The sequence below is a fragment of the Coptis chinensis genome, chromosome 2, assembly GCF_015680905.1.
Source record: "Coptis chinensis isolate HL-2020 chromosome 2, ASM1568090v1, whole genome shotgun sequence".
NCBI lineage: Eukaryota > Viridiplantae > Streptophyta > Magnoliopsida > Ranunculales > Ranunculaceae > Coptis > Coptis chinensis.
In genome coordinates this window covers 38,840,863-38,847,446 of record NC_141457.1, presented here as the reverse complement: position 1 = coordinate 38,847,446, position 6,584 = coordinate 38,840,863, and the positions used below count along the sequence as shown (strand labels likewise).

General features: G+C 36.3%; 1 long non-coding RNA gene across 2 annotated transcripts; it reads right to left on the bottom strand.

Moving 5' to 3' along the window:
• Positions 1 to 1,358: 1,358 nt before the first annotated feature.
• LOC147515980 (uncharacterized) lies at positions 1,359 to 6,383 on the bottom strand. 2 transcript variants are annotated; one of them, XR_015210849.1, is made up of 9 exons: positions 4,608 to 6,383; positions 4,482 to 4,535; positions 4,039 to 4,112; positions 3,647 to 3,954; positions 3,059 to 3,219; positions 2,144 to 2,292; positions 2,011 to 2,071; positions 1,719 to 1,816; positions 1,359 to 1,612 (listed from the first exon to the last, which is right to left on the bottom strand). It is a non-coding gene; the product is annotated as an uncharacterized LOC147515980 (long non-coding RNA). The 2 variants fall into 2 exon arrangements; XR_015210848.1 differs by lacking the exons at positions 4,039 to 4,112; positions 4,482 to 4,535; positions 4,608 to 6,383 and having other exon boundaries at positions 2,011 to 2,292; positions 3,647 to 3,756.
• Between the last annotated feature and the right edge of the window lie 201 nt (positions 6,384 to 6,584).

Genomic DNA, 6,584 nt, shown 5'->3' with positions numbered 1-6,584 from the left:
AACAATAAAAAGCATGACCAGCTAGGCGTTCGAGCATTTGATCTATAAAGGGTAAAGGGAAGTGATCCTTTCGTGTCATAGCATTTAACCGTCTGTAATCAATACAGATCCTCCATTTCATGGGACCTTGTGTGACAACATAGTCACCATTCTCGTTACGTACCACGGTAACTCCCGATTTCTTAGGAACTACATGAATGGGGCTGACCCATTCGCTATAAGAGATTGGGTATATGATACCCGCATCGAGTAATCGTAAGACTTCTTCCCTAACCACCTCTTTCAAGGCGGGGTTCAAGCGACGGGTTCAAAGTCTTCGCGTTATCCTCCAAATGGATACGATGAGTGCAAACATTAGGGTCAATTCCCTTAATGTCAGCTAGGGACCAACCAATTGCAGACCGATGTTCCCTAATCACCCGGATTAAACTTGTCTCTTCATTCTTAGATAACAGAGAAGATATAATTACCGGATGATTACCATCCGGATCAAGTTGTATATATTTTAATTCTGGGGGAAGGGGTTTAAGCACTGGGGTGGAAGGAAAATCAATAGATGTTTCATTGGGGTCCTCATTTTGCATAATGAATACTTGCTTGGGTAGCAAGTCTTCATACTCAATATGTGGAGCAACCGAAGTGTCTACAATTGGTGTGGACTCAAGGATGGTGTTGACTTCCTCTAAGTAGGAGTCATTTACAAAATCTGACTTTCCAAAAGAAAGGAATTTGTACATATTGTTTTCAGGAAACGTGTTGTTAAAATAATCTTGAGCTAACCTCTCGATCATGCTAACCTCCCCATCTATAGACGAATCTGGTAACTGTTTCATCATTTTAAAAACATTTACCTCAACTGTGAGATGGCCACACTACAGCAAAACAACACTTTTGTGACGGCTAGGAGGCGTCAGGATTATTTTTTGTGACGCCTACAAGGCGTTGAAATTTAGGCGTCTGTATTGGTGTCAGAAATATTTGTGACGCCAAACCGCCGTCATTAATTGACATATTTACCGGCCGCCCGCGCCGTCACTAAATATGCATTACTAACGCCTGTACACCGTCACTAAATGTGCATTACTAACGCCTATACGCCGTCACTTAATTTGCATTCTTCGCCCTCTACCGTCGATGAATTATAAATTTGTTTTTTTTTTTTTTTAATGCTTATCGGCGCTGTCGAGCGTCACAAATTATTATTTATTTTTAAAAAATATATATTTGTTTTGGTTTCCATCCTAATATTTATATTTTTTTCCCCTCGAAATCGCTTCATAAATACAACCACATAAACCCCAAACACATAATATAATTAAGACTTTACAAGCAATTATACACAAAGAAAATCTTAGTAATAACCATCACCAAAATTTGACTAAGTATATATATCACTTAATGAATAACATGTAAATTAAAAGATATAGATGTATGGATATAGCATAATCTACCAACATACTATTTCAATATAATTCCTATACAACAACTCAAGATCACATCTTGAGAAGCAAGAGCATAGGGTCCTTGACGATTCTCCTGGTGGTCTCGCTCTAAAACATACACACCCTGGACCAAGCTGGCAGCTACAGATCTTCGGTGATATTTATTTTTCCTTCATAAAAAGAAAAAAATTCATTTCAACTAGACCTTAGTCAATACAAGCTAAGGAACCACTAAAACAAGCTATTGACTAGTCAATATACACAATTTTCACTAACCGTGCAGTCTCCTTGACGATTCTCCTGGCAGTCTCGCTCTAAAACATACACCCTGGACCAAGCTGGCAGCTACAGATCTTCGGTGATGTTCATTTTTCCTTCATAAAAAGAAAAAAATTTATTTCAACTAGACCTTAGTCAATACAAGCTAAGGAACCACTAAAACAAACTATTGATTAGTCAATATACACAATTTTCACTAACCGTGCGAATAAGAACATAATATGCTCGCCACATGCATGATTTCACAAAAAATGAAATTTACTAGCATTTAGATCATTAAGAGTAGAACCTTTTCAGCATTCCTAAACCTCAGCTTCCAACCACAAGAGAATCAAGCTTCAAGTCATCAACTGCATCACAAAGTTTATCCCTCGGGTGAAAACACTTGTAGATACTTTCTAGCTGGGAAAGTAATGACATACCTTTCTATATTCAGTCTCAGACAGCCGCAGTTCATTTCTCTTCCTTAAGATTTGTGACTCAATCTCTTTCAGCTTCTCTGAGGTATCCTCAAAGGATTTTGCACAAAGAAGCCTCAATGATATAGCTAGCAGCCTTGAAAAAATTGCCCCTTAAAGAAAATTTAGATAGAAATTAATAAAATGTCAAAGAGAACCACAATCACCCAACCAAGAACCTATCACAGCCTGACTTGATACAATCAATTTAATCCAAGAACATATCACGACCTAAACAAATCACTCTGTTTTCTTTTTCTGCAAGATGAAACATTGTACTAGAAAATCAATGCACATTTTATACAAAGAAAATAAACAAACGGAACATCCGTATAATTTACTACCTAAATGACAAAGGAAGTTCTACGAAGACGCTTACTTGTGTTCAAGATCGTCCAAATTACTATGCCAAAATATATTGGAAATAACTTGCATATTAGAACTTAAGATGAAGGAGACGAAACTCTAAGGACAATATAAACAAGAAACCATGTGTGTTCAACGTTCATTCACTTAATAGAATATATACGCATTCAGTAAGACACTGCTGACCCTTGGGCCTGCTAATATCCACAACTTTCCGTCCTGTCAAGACCCTATTTTCACCAACTATTCGCAAAAGATTAATGGGTATCCAAAAACTAAAGCATTATCTACAAAGAATATATTGGATGTGCTAGATAAATGGTTGTTTATCCACAAACATTACAGAAATTATAACCCAAGACCAATTGTTAGATATGTAAAAAGGCTGAAAACTATGACAACATATAAATTTTTGATTTTAAGATTTCGGTCTCGAATAGAGCAAAAAACAAAAGGAAATTAGATACAACTGTGAACTCCTACTAAGTCTATATAAATGAATGAATTCCATACCAGTGGCTCAAAATCATGGGTAATGAGGATATTGTTTGGACGCATATCACGGTGGACAATGCATCCTACTCTACATTCCTCATGAAGGTATCGCAACCCTCTAGCAGCTCCAACTGCAATTTTTTGTTGTGCAGCCCATTCCAATCTTTGCCAATTACGCCCTGCATAAAACCTTTTTTGTTATGGACCAATTCAAGCAATACACTGAAGCAGAACTAAGAAAGAGTGATATTCATATAACAGAGGTGACTTTTTCCCACTGAAAGAAATCTACAAATTTTAATCAGCATACGCAAAATGCTGCCACAATTTTGAAATTGAAGGATAAGGAAAATCTTTAGGTCCAAAAGAATTCTCTAGTACCTCTATACTATCATATTTCTTTCTACAACAATGTAGGAGGTTTCATTCATGAACTAGTTGGGCAAATAATTATTTCTTCACATATTAGCTTTCTTGATTAACATTTGCATGTCAAATTTTTTATGAGCTAAACCACTTTACGGAGGCAGTGGTGTATGTAATCCTTAAAATTGATTAGGCATAATCATAAAACATAGTTGCTAAAATGGACTTCAAAAGTCTTACCATATAAATGAGAATCCAGTGATCCATTGCAAATATATTCATAGACCAACAATCTTCTTTTGTCCTCAACACAGAACCCAATCAAGATCACAACGCTTTTGTGTTGTGCATGCCTTTTAAAACCTCAACTTTCGAGCAAAACTCATGATCGCCCTGGGAACTAGCCAATTTATGTTGCTTCACAGCTACTACCTGGCCATCTGGTAAGACACCCCTGTGGACAGATCCAAACCCACCTTAGGCCAAGAAATAGAACCGTATCCACCAACATCATATTGCCATAAGAAATAGAACCGTATAAATGAGCTCTGTCATTGGATTAAAAAACTAATTAGGTCAAGTTAAGTTTCAGATAATAGTGAAATTTAATAAAGTTGTCAGAATCTATTTACCTTTTAGAGGACTATCTAGTGCCCATGCATGCAAAGCCCTCATCCCACTCTGGAGTAGGACCTATTGAAACAACCTGACAAGCAAAAAGGGACAATGAGTTCTATAAATGTTACATGAGTAGCGTGCTGGACCAGAGAATTCCGGTAGACCTACTTGAGTAGTGGCTTGGATCGGTTGGATTTGCAGTGGTCCCCAAAACCAAATCCATCCATAGCTCAAAACTAAATAAACACCACTCAGGAGACTCAACCACAGAAAAAAAAAGAAACAATTTTTATAAGCAAATATGAAGAAATAAATCACTGCAAAACTTGTTCAATCTTTTCCACACAAGACGAAAAAAATTCTCCACCCAAAACCTTACTGAACATACATATCGAACATCAATAGAAATAAAGACAACTTATTTAAGATAAAAAAGAGATGCAGTAGAGATACTTGCCTCAAATATAGGAGATTAACAGCAAGAAATGAGTCATATAACGCTTCCATAAACCTGATCAACAAGCACCAAATAATTATCCTTTTTCTTCATAAAAAGCTTGACAGATATTTACCCCCAAACTACCTGGATTTCTGGCACGTCTCCTTAGAACTAGCTATCATGCCATATACCATCTGAAAGACTATTGAATCTAGTTTACAGGGAAAGAAATGGCATGTCAAACCGATCATTGTAGAGAAAGTTATGCCCATTATCGTAACAGGTGACATAACTGGTCTTCAATTGAATTTCTCTCAGGTTCTTTACATTAGAACATGATCTGTTGGGAAGGTGTCAAAAATTCAGGATGGAGCTTGATTCTCCAATTCAAATTCACCCCCATCATTATCCTATGACACCTTTTTTTGTTTTTACCAAAAGAAAGCACTAGTTCGCTCCAAGAGTTTCTTCTTGAATTTGGATGGTTCTAATGTCACCTTAAACCCAATTAACTGGGCTGTCCAATAGCCTAAAATATACACCAATGGACCTCCTCACAGTAAAACTAACTCAAAGCCCATTAATTTGTTTGCTACCAGTCCCAATTTAAAATTATTTTTCTGAAAATATGGGGTTTCACATTATATCTATCTATTATGAACGATTTGAAACCAGAATGAACAATGTAGAAGTAAAGTTCCTAAGGTCCTCCCAATGTTTAGCACTACTAGTGCAGTGGACATCTTTGTTTTACATCATCACATATTCATTTTAAATCAACGTACAACAAGGGAGGACAACAATACAAGAAACTAAGGAAACTTAAAGCATTGTAAGAACTGTAACATGTGAATGAGCTTGGTATAAAACAAATGAAAAGCTGAAAAATGAATGAGCTTGGTCCTTTAATAGCAACATATCTCTTAAATAACTCTCAAGAATTGTAAGAGTTTCACATAGAGACATCTCAATATTTAAAAAAAAAAAATCAACAGTTCAACCCCTACATGCAATAATATATCGAAAGTAAAAATAAAAGCTTTGCTTTTGTAGAAATATCCAGGGGAAACCTTAACAGTTCAATATGTAATTGAATGGATGATTTTGATTTTTCAAAAAAAATTAGGGGTTTTAAAATAAAGTAGAAGTATTGTAATAATGAAATTGCTCAAGGCTGCAGAATTTTTGAAATGAAAGTGGCAGAACGAGAGATAACTCACCGAATATGTTGGTGTGCAAGTGACCCCTCGCAAATGGAGTGGCGCTAAAACTAAGTACAGTATTGAGAAAGAACAAAAGGAAGAAGTAGTGTGTTAGATAGAGAAAATAAGAAGCGAAGAGAGAGACTTAATTGCTGGTGGTGGCCGACTTCTCCAAATTCGAATCAACAACAGATCTACAAAAAACCATTTTTAAAATAATTCAACAAGTTCAAAGCTTTCTCCATTAGTTAAAATCACTAAGTGTTTTTCCTTCTTCAGTACGCATCTCCTTCTTCTTCAACATCTTTGCCTTCAGTATTATTAGAAAGAAATTTCAAGGCTAGATCTTAATACTCCAATCGTTTCTAGAGTCAGGACAACCTTCATTCATTTCTAGGTTGAGAGGAAGAGTGGCGGAGGAGACGAGAAAGTTGGGCGAGAGAGATGACAATTAATTTTAGAGAAGTGTTTGGGTTATAAATTATTGGAGAAAACACGGTCCCTTAGTTGTAATTTTTTAGTCTTTGAGATCCTTGACGCTCTTTTTTCGTCACTTTATTTAGTAAAACTCCTTAAAATTTAAATGATATAATTATCAAATTATTGGTGACGGTTGGAGTGTTTTTGTGACGCCAATATGCCGTCACAAAAATCCTGACGCCCATTTGGCGTCACAAATGAGAAAAGCCCAGTGTCACAAAAAAACTATTATGGTGTAGTGCCAAAAGATAAGGACATCTTACCATCACGGCAATTAATAAGTGCGTTGGCAGTTGCTAAAAAGGGGCGTCCTAAGATGATCGGTACAGAGTCATTAGCGACTTCTGTATCGAGGATAACAAAATCAGCAGGATAGTAGAACTCCTGAACCTTAACAAGCACGTTTTCCACTACACCCTTAGGCTACTTAATAGACCTG